Raw genomic sequence first — 15,902 nt, 5'->3', positions numbered from 1 at the left:
CAATGGCACCCAGGCCCTACCCCCATTATCCCTACATATTTACCCACTAATCCCTCTAACCTACGCATCCCAGGACAATTTTAGCTTGGCCAATCAACCTAACCCACTCATTTTTGGACTGTGGTAGGAAACCGGAGCACCAGGAGGGAACCCACGCAGACATGAGGAGAATGCGCAAACTCCGCACAGACATTGACCCAAGCTGGGAATCGAAACCAGGTCTCTCGAGCTGTGAAGCAGCAGTGCTAACCAGTGTGCTACCGCTGCTGAGATGCTCTAGCATTGTCTGTTTTTGTTTCAGATTCCAGCATCCGCAGTATTTTGCTTTTACCGCCACCATTTACATTCCCTTTGATTTTTTTTCCATCACAACTTTGTCAACTCTTAACCACGGCTTCCACCCTCACCCCCCGCATCTCTCACACTTAAAGTATCAATCTCGTCCTCTTTTCCTGTCTTCAGCTTTCATGACTGACCATACAGATTTAAAATGTTGGGTCTATTCTCTCTCCAGAGATGCCGCCATGCCTGTTGAGATTTTCGAGCATTTTAGGTTTTTATTTCAAGTTCCAGAATCTGCACTAATTTGCTGTTGACTGAAGGGGTCATTCGTGTTCGATCCAAACATGAGGTTTTTTTTCCCCCCAAACCTTTCTCGAGTATTTGAAAAACTCTGCAATGTATCGGTCAGATTAAAATGCTTGCTTGCATCTTCCCCTGGTCTAGTGGTTAGGGGTTGGCACTTTCACCGCCGCGGCCCGGGTTCGATTCCTGGTCAGGGAATGTCGATTTTATTGCTGCACATGATTGAGGAGGGGCTGAAATTACTTCCTGATCGAAAACAGGAGTGATCATTGTGCCAGTTTGAACTCCCTGGAGAAACAAAATAAACCCACTTGCACAATCCCGTCAATTGTCCCCGGCAACTTTTCATTACATTCCCCTTGCTGCTTCCTCCTGTCAAAATGAATAATAATGCATTCTACCCCACTAAATTTCACTGCAGCTCACCACATTCACAGATCATTCGTAACCTCTGCCTCTTCGATAGCTTCTTGTGGGAAACCTGCTGAACAACACTAGCTGATCACAGCTCTGCTGTGATATCAGAGATTTGTATCTCATTGTTCATCATTGCTGTCTCCATTGCTTCATTCCAGGTCACTGCCGCTACAGATATAGTCACACAGTCATTCTACCTTCTGCAGCAAATGATATACTCTTCCTTTGCTTTCAGATACTTTCACCTCCAGAAACTGATTACATGCTCAGTAAAATGTGCTGTTTAGTTGACAGTTTATCATCAATTCTGGGCCTTGGTGGTGAATGGATTGACTCTGAACGACTTGACCACCCGGCCTCCACGATCGCCAGCTCAATGTTGCCTTATCCATCAGTCCTTATTTCATTTAATCATCCTCCCTTGCTTTCTATCACAGAACATTCCTTCTGTTCTTTTCACAGGCTGATTCATGACGTTACCATCAGAAAATGTTGGAAATACTCGGCAGTTAATGATTCGTGGCAAATGCGTGATTATTTCTGAAAGCTGAGTTACTCTGAAATTGAAAACATTTGGAAATGTTTCTGTAAAGATGAAAAACTGCTGATGCTGGAACCTGAAACACACAAAAAGAATACTGGAAAATCTCAGCAGGTCTGGCAGCATCTGTGAAGAGAGAACAGAGCCAGTGTGTCGAATCAGGAAATCTGATGAAGGGTCATCCAGATTTGAAACTTTGGTTTCCCCACAGATGCCGTCAGTTCTGCTGAGATTTTCCAACATTTTCTGTTCCTGTTTAATACGTTTCGGCCCAGGATTGAACCAGGAAACTTACATGTGTACGGCGAACGTGATAACTACCAGAAACGCTGCGGTGCAACGATGTAAGGAATCTGGCTCCACAAACACGTCAATTGCCCAGAGCAATTTATATTTGCATTGTGTCCACTGGTACCTCCTGGTGAAATGTTTAACGATACATTCTACTGCATGGAATTCACGTGTTAACATGCACGACCTACCTTGTATTAAGTTGATCTTTCTCTACACCCTAGCTGTGACTGTAACTATTTCCATTGACTTGAGTCGATAAACAGAGGGCTGGGATTGAATATCGTTAAATACAGTCAGACTTGCATTTATATGGAGCCTCTTCCGACCAGCTGACGTCATAAAGAACTTTCCAACCACTGAAGGACTGTCAGGATTACAAAAAAATCCAGTTAAATACTGAAGAGGACATGCCGAATTGAACAAGGAACCTCTAGATATGCAGTCAAATGCTCGACAACTGAGCGTCAAGCCTCTGCCTTTGTCGTCCTCAAGCGTCTGTCACGCTCACCGTCTATGTTTACGTTTGCTACTCTGTGTGCGTCACTGTGGTTATGTACCCGGAGGGAACATGTCGACATATTTTTAGCATCAAATCTCTGTTCAATTATTGTATAAATCTTCACGCTAAATGGTGCAAAAAATAACAGAAGCTTTGAAGTTGTAAGAGGAAATGACACTTTTTTTTGAATGGAGACTTTATTGAGTCAGTTCCCGCATGTTTTCATAGCGGAAGCTGATTAAAATTTCACTGATTAACATTTAAACGGGCAGTAGATTTACTCGGTGTGATGGTGCGTTACAGTTCTATATCTACAATCACAGCATCAATTTCTATCGGTTACTGAGAATGACAGTAGGTTTGATAATATGTGCAGGACTAAAATAATTTGTCTAATTTTATTTGAATTCGACATTGCTAAATCTATTCCTATCATTGTGTCCCTGCAATGCAGAATCAGGACATGCGGCCCACCAATTCTGAACCAAATCTCTGATATAGCAGCTGACCCAGTTCTAAATGATCAGCCCCACATCCTGAGACGGTGTCCCCGTCCTTTAGATTCTCTGACCAACGGAAACAATCTCCTCTCTTTCGTCTGACTCCAGAGAATAAACGCCCAATTTACTCAGCCTTTCATCATTGGACAACTCCCTCATCTCAGGATCCAATCTTTCGAGCATTCCCGCTACAACCTCCAATGCAAGTCTATCAGTTCTCCATCGTGGGGATCAAAACTGCACAGAGTGTTGCAGCTGTGGTCTCACAAGAACCAGGTTACAATTGTGGCAGACTTCTTGATTCTTGCATTTCATTCCCCTGATAATGAAGACCAAAATACCCATTCACCACTTTGAGCATCAACACATAACTTCCTCAACTTTTTCAAGTAGGTTCTGTTCTTTCTACTTCTCTCCCTCCGTAACTAAATCTTCTTGCTCATTAATCTAAAATGTCTGTCTCCTCCCCACAACTTACTTCACCATTTAACTTGTTACCGGAATCTCAAACGTAACCACAGGCTCCAGCGAGAATTTGACTCGCGACCATTGGTTTACAAAAAAACAGTGCTGTAATGAAGCCAACTACTTGCGAAGATCGACAGTAAGTTTACCACAAACTGTGGAGCGAGGAGCAGGCTGAATTTTTGTTGGTTGATATTTGATGAGTGTGGAAATGTCTGAGATGTAGAACAGGGAGTTGAGACTTGAGAGCGGCAGATTTGGGCATGTATCAGATCCTTGAGTGAACAATGTTTGGGCCATGTGATTTATCTTCTGCGCTTGTTGTTGTTGTTGCATCTCTGACTTTTCCAAGTCTGATACAAGATACCCAGCTAGAAGGTGAGTCTTGTTTTGCACTTCACAGACACTGACTGAAAGCAGAAAATGCTGATTACGCGCAGCAACGCAATTGATGCTTAATGACGAATGCAAATCATACTGAAATCGGAGCTATTCTGAAACTGAAGCATTGGAAGTGCTCCTGTCGGGTTTCGAAACAGAAATTTTCGCGTGTGAGGCGAATTTGATAACCACTACACTGCACATACACGATGACGGGTTTTGAACTAGCGGATCTACTTTGCTGGAGGAGGAACGAAGCTGGTTCCACAAGCCTATCAATTGCCCACAGCAATTCATATTTGCATTGTCTCTGCTCGTTCCTCCTGTCAAAATGAATAATGCTACATTCTACTGCATGAATTTTTAGTGATTACATGTTCGAATAATGACGTTAAAAGTAATGACGTTTCAAGTAAACTGTGGAGTAACTGTTACATTGGACCTGCGGCTGGCTTAATAGCTTAGAAACTAGTAATCGTGTCCGAGTGATTAACGTGATCGAATTAAAATCCATTGGGGTTTCCCGCTTTTCATTATTCCTGCTTTTAATTGCATGTCTACAGAGTGAATTAAATCAAATCCATGCAAAAACTCAGACGTGTTCCCATTTCCGTTAATTCACAGAAACATTCACGGATGCTGCAGCCGGAACTGGAACACCATCAGAACCATGTTAGTGTCAGGCTTGTTTTCATTGTGTTTGTCTCTCCTTAGGCCCCTGTCTCTCAGGTGTGTGTATTTGCTTCGTTTTCTCTGTGTCTCAATGTGCTTCAGTTCCCGATGGGAACGAACAGCTTGTTACCGTCACAAAATGATTCATATTCGTTCAAAAGTTGAATCTTGAAATGTTACAGAGAAAAGATCAGAATGAAAGATGTAAGAGGAGTTTGTAATGTTTGAAGGAACTGCAGCTAAGAAGTAGACGATTTGAATGATGTTATTGATGATTGAGAGGAACGCATTGTAACCTTGGGGATAAAAGCAAATTGCTGCGGATGCTGGAATCTGAAACCAAAAGGGGAAATGCTGGAAAATCTCAGCAGGTCTGGCAACATCTGTAAGGAGAGAAAAGAGCTGACGTTTCGAGTCCAGATGGCCCATTTCAAAGCTGACATTTCTAATTGAGCTTTGGAAAAGTGTCATCAGGACCCGAAACATCAGCTCCTTTCTCTCCTTACAGATTCTGGCAGACCTGCTGGGATTTTCCAGCATTTTCTGTTTTGGTAACCTTGGGGTTGCTGTTGGTCCGTTAATTGTAAACGTTGTAATCAGAACAAACTGAGACACCAGATTCGAACAACATTTGGGTTCATGCATATTAAGAGTCGGACAAGGGTTATCACAGCAGTACCCTGGCTATCTTAGTCGGTTGCATGGCAGATGTAATTGCAGAGTCTTGGGTTCAAGTTCCACGTTAGGCGCCATAGTTTTTATACTCTGCTGATTTCCTGGTTAAATTCCAGCTCTCCATTCCTCCGGCAGTGACACCACTCAAACTGAGACTTTCTCCATCCCGCGTTGTTCATCTCACAATTACGGATTTCTGAATAAAAACTGTTTGAAATCAGTAGAAGTCAAATAGCTTACTGTTGCATTCAGAGAGAAGTTTTCCAGAAGTCAATTAGCCCGAGATTTTTATCCAGAAATAAGTGATATTTCTGTCAATGTAAACGGTTAAATCTGCCCTATTACCACCCGGAATTTAGCTTGTATCACTACCTCCATCGTCAGCGCTTTGCAGCCTATCACTGCCTTTGACTATCTGTGTTTGATCTCAGCCTGTCACCCATGTAACATTTCCAACTCTGAAGCAAAACTACAAATCTCAATGCACTGATTCTGGCAGAGGTATTTTGGAACAGGAAGTATTGCTGGCTTGCTTATTTTTAAAAATCTGAATATATCGAAGGCAGTCTGCGACCCTGAAAGGGCCGAATCCGAACCACGAGACCACCAGGATCTCATCTGCCTGATTCTCCCCGATACTGATTACAGCAACGTGCACAGCGCCAATTATCCGCAGGCACAAACTCCTTCCTGTCTGTTAAGATGCGAAATTGTTTATATTTTCACATTGGCTTCCATTGTGACGAAAGCAGAGCTGTGATAAGCTGATGTTGTTCAGTACATTTACCGCAGTAAGGTTCATATCAGTTCGATGCTAACATTGTTCTTTGAATGTGGTGAGCTGCAGTGAAATTTAATGCAGTTGAAGGTAGCTTACACATTTTGACAGAATGAACCAGCAAGGGCACTGTGAATATGGATTGCTTTGGGAATTGGTGGGATTGTGAGTGGGACTGATATTTCTCCCTGCTGTTCAAATTGGCACAGGCATTGAACGAACATTGTCAGAGTGCCATGTGCTTGGTTCCGTGGTGTAATGGTAAGCGCTCTGAATCCAGCGATCCAAGTTCAAATCTCGGCGGAACCTTGCTTTAATTTGTCAACGCAGATGATTGATAGGTTAAAAAGCATTTCGCTTAATTTTCACACAAAATCAGAATCGAGAGAACAATCTGTCAGCCAGTTCAATTGCTAAGACAGTGAACATTGCTGAGCCGCTGGCGCCAGATGCCTGCAATGTCAGTGCTTTTCATCTTTTATCTAAAGTTTAAATCATCTGTTGGAAGTAAGAAGCAGTTGGTGTCACAAAATAACAGTGCGACTGGAGTCTGGTAATTATTGAGCAAGTGTGCGTGTGTGTGTGTTTGAAAGAGAGAATGTGTGTGTGTGTGTAGGTGTGTGTGTGTGTTTTGGGAGAAAAGTATAGTGTCTTCGCTCAGAGTGCTGTCAATTCCATGGTGTAACGGATCGCACTCTGGCCTGTCGCCTCCGAAGTCTGGTTTAAGTTGGGACAGATGTGTGAGTGAATGACACGACACATGAAGGTGGACCCCCTGCCCACTGTGGCTTCCGTGTCTCTCAGAGCTTTGTATTCTTGAGGGAAAAGTCCTTTGGAGCTGAGGCAATGACGCCAGGAGAGTCATTCGCTGTATCGTCTGCAATGGGATTGCGGTGGAATTTGCTGAGATTTCCTCAGTAGTTAGACTTCCACTGTCTGAGATTTTGAAATAAAATGGCCTTCAGCAAAAAAAAAGGAATGCGCTGGCGGGATTGAACTCGGATTGTTGGATTCAAGGTTCAGAGTCCTCACCGGTAAACCACGGAGCACAAAACGCGCCCACAACCTGCAAATGGTCACTCGAAGAATTTGACCACTTTCATTCGATGTGGCAGCAACAGCAAGTGCAACAGAAACGCCTCACTATGCGAAGACACAGTCCCCCAGATCGACATCAAGTCATTTCCTTCGCAAGCCGTATGGGGAGATATCAGAATAAATAGTCTTGTTTCACAGGTCATTTGCAGCGCTTTGTTGTATCCTGGGTTCCGTGGTGTAATGGTGGGCACTTTACACTTTGAATCCAACGATCTGCGTTCAAACCTCTGCGGGGCCTTCCATTTCTTTGCCAATAATGATGATTGCTTTGCGAAAGGGCATTTCATTTAAATTTTTCACAAAGTGTGAATCGAGAGGACAATTTGTCAGCCAGTTCAACTGCTATTTCAATGCACATTGTTGATCCTCTGGCGCCAGGTGCTTGCAACATCTGTGTTTTCTCCCTTACTCTTCGCTACTCTTTAACGCTTTGTCGAAACAAAGGAGCAGTTGGTGCCAAACAACAACAATCCTTCGAAAGTAGTCTTGTAATTATTGAGCAAGAGTGTGCAAGTGAGAGATCTGGGTGAAAGGTTTCCTGCCTTCAACATGCGCCCTGTTGCTGCCCTGTTGCTTTCATGGTGTAACAGTTAGCACTCTGGTTTTTGAATCCAGCAATCCGAGTTTGAATCTCGGGGGAACCAGTATGCTCATCATCCCAACTCTTGTTTAACTTGGGACAAGTGATTCAATGAATGGTATCGGTAGGGGAACCCTGACTTATGTGGCTTTTCTGGCACGGTGGCACAGTGGTTAGCACTGCTGCGTCACAGTGCCAGGAAGCGGGGTTCAGTTCTGTCTTCGGGTGTCTATCTTTGTGCAGTTTGCACTTTCTCCCCGTGTGGAAGGAAACCGAGCACCCGGCGGACAATCCAATGATGTGCGGCTTCGGGTGATTGGCCATACTAAATTGTCCACAGCATCAGAGGGACTAACAGGGCAAATACGCGGGGTTACAGAGATAGAGCCTGGGTGGAATTGTTGTCGGTACAGGCTCGATGGACTGAATGGCTCCCGTCTGCACAGTAGGGATTCAATGATTCTGTGTCTGAGCGTGTTGTATTCTTGAGCAATCTTTCTCTGGGGTTGAGGCAATGACACCAGCAGAGTCATTCGCTGCATCGTCTGCAATGTGATTGCGGTGGAATTTTCTGAAATTTCTTCAGTGTTTAAAATACCACTTTCTGAGAATTTTAAATAAAATGCCCTTCAGCAAACCCATCATCGGCTTTGGTAAAGAAAAGCAAGGTTACACCGAGATCTAAATTCGGATCGCTGGATTCAGAGTCCAGGGTGCTCGCCATTACACCATAGATCCAGGAGGACAGCAGTCAGCTGCAAATGATCACTCAAAGCATGTGACCTCTTTCATTCAATATGGCAGCAAAACCAAGTGGGTGAAATGCTTTGAGTGAGAATTAGCAGCTGGCTGCTCTGTTCTATGTGCTCTGGTCGAATGGTGAGCACTCTGGATCCAGAGGCGGATTCTTGATTTCTTTGCAAAAGCTGATGATTGGTTTACTGAAGGAAATTTCGTTTAAATTTTTCACCAAGTACGAAGCAAGAGGACAAATTGTCAGCCAGTTTAACTTCTATTACATTGCACATTGCTGAGCCTCTGGCGACAGATGCCTGCAACATCAGTGTTTTTTAAAGTATTTTCTCTTTAACTCGTCTGTTCAAAGAAAGGAGCAGCTGATGTCACATAACAACAACTATTCAACTGGAGACAGACAATTATTGTGCAAGTGTGTGTGTGTGTGTGCGTGTGTGAGTTGGAAGAATGGTCTAGTGTTTTAGGTCAGAGTGATAGATAGATAGATAGACAGATAGACAGACAGACAGATAGATAGATAGATAGATAGATAGATAGATAGATAGATCGATACCCTACAGTGCAGAAAGAGGCCCTTCGGCCCATCGAGTCTGCACCGACCACAATCCCACCCAGGCCCTATCCCCATATCCCACCCACTAATCCCTCTAACCTAGACATCTCAGGACTCGAAGGGGCAATTGTTTAGCATGGCCAATCAACCTAACCTGCACATCTTTGGACGGTGGGAGGAAACCGGAGCACCCGGAGAAAACCCACGCAGACACGAGGAGAATGTGCAAACTCCACACAGACAGTGACCCAAGCCAGGAATCGAACCCAGGTCCCTGGAGCTGTGAAGCAGCAATGCTAACCACTGTTCTACCGTGCCGCCCTGTCGTTTCCATGGTGTAACGGTTAGCACTCTGGACTGTCGCCGTCCCATCTCTTATGTAAATTGGGACAGATGAGTGAGTCAATAACATCTGTAGGTGGACCCCCTGTTTTCTGTGGCACCTCTGCCTCTGAGCCCTTTGTATTCTTGAGCAATCGTCCTCTGGGGCTGATGCAATGGCGCCAGGAGACACATTCACTGCATCGTCTGCAATGTATTTGCGGTGGAACTTGATGAAAACATTTCAATGTTCCGAATTCCACTTTCTGAGCCTTTGAAATAAAATGTCCTTCAGCAAACCGGTCATCGGCTTCAGCAAAGAAAAGCAAGGTTTCACCAAGATTTGAACTCAGATCGTTGGCTTCAGTGTCCAGAAACAGTCATTTTTCACAGGGGCAAATGCCCAGTCATAAATCACACAGAAAAGTCCCTTCGGCCCATCACGTCCCCACCAGTCAAAATCGTCTCTCAATTCTAATCCCATGTTCCAGCACTTGGTCCAGTGCCGTATGTGCTTTAGCTTCACAGTGCATATCGGAATATGCCTTCAATGTTAAGAAGGTCTCTGCCCCGCCATCCTTTCAGCTCGCGATTTCCAGCCTCCCATCACCCTCTGGGGGAAAAGTTGTTTTCCTCGCATCCCCACTAAACCTCGTGCCAATTACATTAAATCTTCACTCCTAGTCATTGGTCTCTCCACCAAATGGAAAAGTTGATTCCTGTGTACTCTCGCCATGGTCTTTATAGTTATGGGGGACATGGAAAGGGGGACATGGAAACAGTGGACAAAGAACAGCTGTTCCTCTGAGCTGAATGTTCAGCCACAAGAGGACACGGGGTTAAGATGAGGCTTAGGGGGGATCTGAGGATTTCCTTTCTTAACCAGAGGGTGGTGACGGTTTGAAATCCGCTACATGGGAGGCTGTAGAGGCGGATTGCTTCACATCCTTTAAGAAGTATCTGGATGAGCACTTGACACACCATAACATTCAGGGCTATGGTCCAATGCTGGCAGATGGGATTAGGTGGCAGTTCGGGTGTTTCTGATGTGTTGGTGTGGACTCGATCGGCCAAAGAGCCTCCTCTGCGCTGTATTATTCGATGATTCTAAGAAATCCCGGGTCAGAACCAGCCCTGGTGTGAATCGGATCACAACCGTGAAGTATTTGAATGGTCCCTCTCCAGTGTGACTCTGCTATTGTATCAGTGAATGGGATGACCGAGTGAATCCGTTTTCACTTTCAGCTGCTAATGACCTTATTCACACTTTGATTTTACCGATCAGTTTTCAGCTCACAGGGGGATCTCAGAGCTTTCTTTGCAATAATTCACTATTGCGGGAACTCACCAATTAAACACAGTTATCCTGCTGCAGATGATTTACATTGCAATAAAAGCAGTAAATCCTGGAACTTTCATGCAATCTGAGTGCGTCTGTGAAGAGCGAAACATTGTTTATATTTCCAGTCTATGTCCTTTCATTGGAATTGCATTGTGTCTCTGCACAACTCGATTGGCTCTGTTTATCAATCCACTGAAGCTGTCACTGAAAACTGCCCCCCCCCACCCACCCCCCCCCCCCCCCCCCCCCCCAACTTCACTGGGAGTAAATGGAAAATCATTGCAGCCGAACAAATATTCCTTTATGGGATATTCCACCAACATCTGATGGGACAGAGGGGACATCAGTTTAAAATATCCGTCAGTGCAGCAATCTCTGTTATTGCGGGAGTTTTAACCTATATTGTTGTGTTCAAGTCGCAGTAATGCAATTTGGCCTAATGACATTCCAAAATCGTTACCAACAGAGTCACAGGAAATTAAACTATTCAATGTAACAGAATTAATGGCAGGATTAGAGGGAGTGGTTCAGTAATGCATTTCACCCAGACGGTGGCTTATGGGACTCACAGCCTGAGCTGTGATGAGGGAGAACCCTCCACTGGTTTTGAAAATAGAATACTTGGAAAAAAAGTTGTGGTCGTGTAACCGACGGAGATGCGGAGAAACGGATACAATGTGGGATTAAACTGGAAGAAATTAGAGATTTAATGGTTTACAACAAATACAGAGTCAAGGACAACAGAGGATGAGAGGAGGAAAGATCAAACGTCCTTTCGATAAAATGTAAGGCTGGAGTGATTGAATGACATCGGGAATCATTATTGTTTCCACTGACACAATATCCTAGATTTGCTTTCAAATTTGGCGCAAAATTAGAAGAATCCTTCTCGCTGAATAAAGCACTAAACTCGTCGACTTGCAGGGAAACAGAGATAACTTTAAAGCAGAAAGCAATAAATGTGATGTGAACAAAGTGGGATGGAGAAAGTCTCAGTTTGAGCGTTGACACTGCCGGGGGAAAGTGGAGCTGGAGTTCACCCAGGAAAGCAGCAACGTTTAAAAGTAATGACACCTAACTGGGGCTCAAACCCTGAAATTAAAGCTTCATGTTTTACCGACTGAGCTAGCCAGGAACATGGAAGAAGCGGCACTCCATATCCTAAAATATGTGAAGACTAGCCTGTTTTTTGTCCATTTGTTGTCTCAGTTTATTCTGATTAAAAAGTTTACAATTAATCGACCGACATAATCCCCAAGGTTTCAATCTATTCCTCTCAATCATCAATAATTTCATTCACATCCTCCACTTCTTAGTTTCATCTCCATCCTAACATGGCAAACTCCTCTTACATGTTTCGCCTTAATATTTTTGTTCCAAGTACCCCGGCTAGGTGGAATCAGCATCTCGGTATGTACACTGTAAAACTGTCTCCCAGTTTCAGAATTTTTAATCAGATTACTTCTGGTTATTCTGAACTATAGGACGAACAGACTCATCCCACTGACTGTGTCCTCCCTGGACAACTGCCTCATCACAGAAATCAATCCAGGGAATTTAGCTCACACAGACACAGCAGGAAAAAACAGCAAAAAATGAACTGTGATAGATGCACAGACAGAGAGACTGAGGGGAGAAAACAATGGGACAGTTAGAATCTTAGAATCTTAGAATCCCGACAGCACAGAAAGAGGCCATTCGGCCCATCGAGTCTGCACCGACCACAATCCCATCCAGGCTCTACCCCCATATCCCTACATATTTTACCCACTAATCCCTCTAACCGACGCATCCCAGGAGACTAAGGGCAACTTTTTAGCTTGGCCAATCAACCTAACGCGCACATCTTTGGACTGTGGGGGGAAACCGGAGCACCCGGAGGAAACATCGAGACAAAGTGAGACAGATAGTGACAGAGATTGGGTTGGACACACAACCCACGAATGAACAATAATAAACACACAGCCAGCTGTCCGAATTACAAGCATAGAGTCATGGAGGTTTACAGCATGGAAACAGGCCCTTCGCCCCACATTGTCCATGCCGCCACTTTTTTAAACACTAAACTAGTCCCAATTGCCTGTGTTGGGCCCATATTCCTCTATAACCATCTTACCCATTTAACTGTCTAAACATTTTATAAAAGACAAACCTGTACCCCCCTCTCCTACGACATCTGGCAGCTTGGTCCAGACACTCACCATCCTCCGTGTGAAAAAATTGCCCATCTGGGCACTTTGTATCTCTCCCCTCTCACCTTAAACCTATGCCCTCCAGTTTTAGACTCCCCTGCCTTTGGGGAAAATATTGACTATCCAGCTGATCTATGCCCCTCATTATTTTATAGACCTCTGAACAACCTCAGTCTTCAACTAGGGTGGCACGGTAGCACAGTGGTTAGCACTGCTGCTTCACAGCTCCTGCGACCTGGGTTCGATTCCCGGCTTGGGTCACTGTACAAAGAACAATACAGCACAGGAATAGGCCCTCCAAGCCCGCGCTGGTCCAAACTGGACCATTCTCTTGTATCCCTCCATTCCCACTCCGTTCATATGGCTGTCTGGATAAGTCTTAAACGTTCCCAGTGTGTCCGCCTCCACCACCTTTCCTCTGCCAGGTCCAGGTCCAGGTCCCCACCACCCTCTGTGTAAAATATGTCCGTCTGATATCTGTGTTAAACCTTCCCCCCCTCACCTTGAACCTATGACCCCTCGTGAACGTCACCACCGACCTGGGGAAAAGCTTCCCACCGTTCACCCTATCTATGCCTTTCATAATTTTATACACCACTATTAAGTCTCCCCTCATCCTCCGTCTTTCCAGGGAGAACAACCCCAGTTTACCCAATTTCTCCTCATAACTAAGCCCCTCCATACCAGGTAACATCCTGGTAAACCTCCTCTGTACTCTCTCCAAAGCCTCCACGTCCTTCTGGTAGTGTGGTGACCAGAACTGGACGCAGTATTCCAGATGCGGCCGAACCAACGTTCTATACATCTGCAACATCAGACCCCAACTTTTATACTCTATGCCCCGTCCTATAAAGGCAAGCATGCCATATGCCTTCTTCACCACCTTCTCCACCTGTGACGTCACCTTCAAAGATCTGTGGACTTGCACACCCAGGTCCCTCTGCGTATCTACACCCTTTATGGTTCTGCCATTTATCATATAGCTCCTCCCTACATTATTTATACCAAAATGCATCACTTCGCATTCATCAGGATTGAACTCCATCTGCCGTTACTTTGCCCAAATTCCCAGCCTATCTATATCCTTCTGTAGCTTCTGACAATGCTCCTCACTATCTGCAAGTCCTGCCAATTTTGTGTCGTCCGCAAACTTACTGATCACCCCAGTTACACCTTCTTCCAGACCATTTATATAAATCACAAACAGCAGAGGTCCCAATACAGAGCCCTGCGGAACACCACTAGTCACAGGCCTCCAGCTGGAAAAAGACCCTTCCACTACCACCCTCTGTCTTCTGTGACCAAGCCAGTTCTCCACCCATCTAGCCACCTCCCCCTTTATCCCATGAGATCCAACCTTTTTCACCAGCCTACCATGAGGGACTTTGTCAAACGCTTTACTAAAGTCCATATAGACGACATCCACGGCCCTTCCCTCGTCAACCATTTTGGTCACTTCTTCAAAAAACTCCACCAGGTTAGTGAGGCATGACCTCCCTCTCACAAAACCATGCTGACTATCGTTAATGAGTTTATTCCTTTCTAAATGCGCATACATCCTATCTCTAACAATCTTCTCCAATAACTTCCCCACCACGGACGTCAAGCTCACCGGCCTATAATTACCCGGGTTATCCTTCCTACCCTTCTTAAATAACGGGACCTGTGTGGAGTTTGCACATTCTCCTCGTGTTTGCGTGGGTTTCCTCCGGGTGCTCTGGTTTCCTCCCACAGTCCAAAGATGGGCGGGTTAGGTTGATTGGCCATGCTAAAAATTGCCCTTAGTGTCCTGAGATGCGTAGGTTGGAGGGATTAGTGGGTGGATATGGGGGTAGGGCCTGGGTGGGATTGTTGTCGGTGCAGACTCGATGGGCCGAATGGCCTCTTTCTGTACTGTAGGGATTCTATGATGCTCCAGAGAAAAAAGTCCAAGGCTATCCATCCTCTCCTTATAACTCAAAATATCAGTCCCGGCATCATCCGAGTAAATCTTTTCTGCATTCCTTCTCGTTTAATAATATCCTTTCTATAATAGGGTGGCCAGAGTTGTACACAGTATTCCAAGTGTGGCCTTACCAATGTCTTGTACAACTTCAACAAGACGTCCCAACTGCTGTGTTCAATGTTCTGGCCAATGAAACCAAGCATGCTGAATGCCTTCTCTCCCACTCTTTCCACCTGTGACTAAACTTTGAAGGAGCGATGAACTGTACCCCGAGATATCTTTTTTTCTAAAACTCTCACCAACGCCCGTCCATTAATTGAGCAAGTCCTGTCCTGGTTCGATCTACCAAAATGCATCACCTCGCATTCATCTAAAACAAACTCCATTTGCCATTCATCAGCCCACTAGCCCAGTTGACCAAGATCCCGCTGCAATCCTCGATAACCTTCTTCACTGTGCACAATGCCTCCAATCTTGGTGTCATCTGCAAACTTACTAACCATGCCTGCTAAATGCTCATCAAAATCATTAAAATAAATGACAACTAACAGTGGAACCAGAACCGACCCTGAGGCGCACCGCTGGTGACAGGCCTCCAATTTGAAAGCAACTCTCTACAACCAGCCTCTGTCTTCTGTCATCAAGCCAATTTTACATCCATTTGGCTACCTCACGCGGAATACCGTAAGATTTAACTTGATGCAACAACCTGCCATGCGGTATCTTGTCAAATGCCTACTAAAGTCCATGTAGACAACATGAATTACACTGCCCTCATCGACCTTCTTGGTTACCCTTTCAAAAAACTCAATAAAAATTCGTGAGACATGATTTTCCACTCACAGAGCCATTCTGATCAGTCCTTGCCTCTCTAAATGCCTCGGGATCCTGTTTCTCAGACTGCCTTCGAACAACTTACCCACTACAGATGTGAGGCTCAGCGGCCTGTAGCTCCCACGCTTCTCCCTGCAACCCTTTTTAAACAGAAGCACGACATTTCCCACCCTCCAGTATTCAAGCAGATCACCTGGGCTTTCGATGATTCAGATATCTCTGCAAGGGGTCCTGCTATTTCCCCCGAGCCTCCCATAACGTGGGAGGTCGTCTGAAGGAATGAGGTCCTCTCAATTCGTGTCTGCCAGCAGAGTCAACCATTGAAAATGTTTCGATTTACTTGTGAGCCTGCTATGGTGTTAGATTGTGCTCAGGTTCTCAACCCAAAGCCCATGTGAAGCAATCCCGCCGTGTGCAAGGAAAATAAATTTACAGAACCAGTACCTTGTCCAATATGCAACAGCAGCAAAATGT

Source organism: Mustelus asterias, unplaced genomic scaffold (genome assembly GCF_964213995.1).
Source record: "Mustelus asterias unplaced genomic scaffold, sMusAst1.hap1.1 HAP1_SCAFFOLD_216, whole genome shotgun sequence".
Lineage (NCBI taxonomy): Eukaryota > Metazoa > Chordata > Chondrichthyes > Carcharhiniformes > Triakidae > Mustelus > Mustelus asterias.
The sequence above is the reverse complement of the archived record's forward strand: the minus strand, read 5'-3'. Positions refer to the sequence as shown.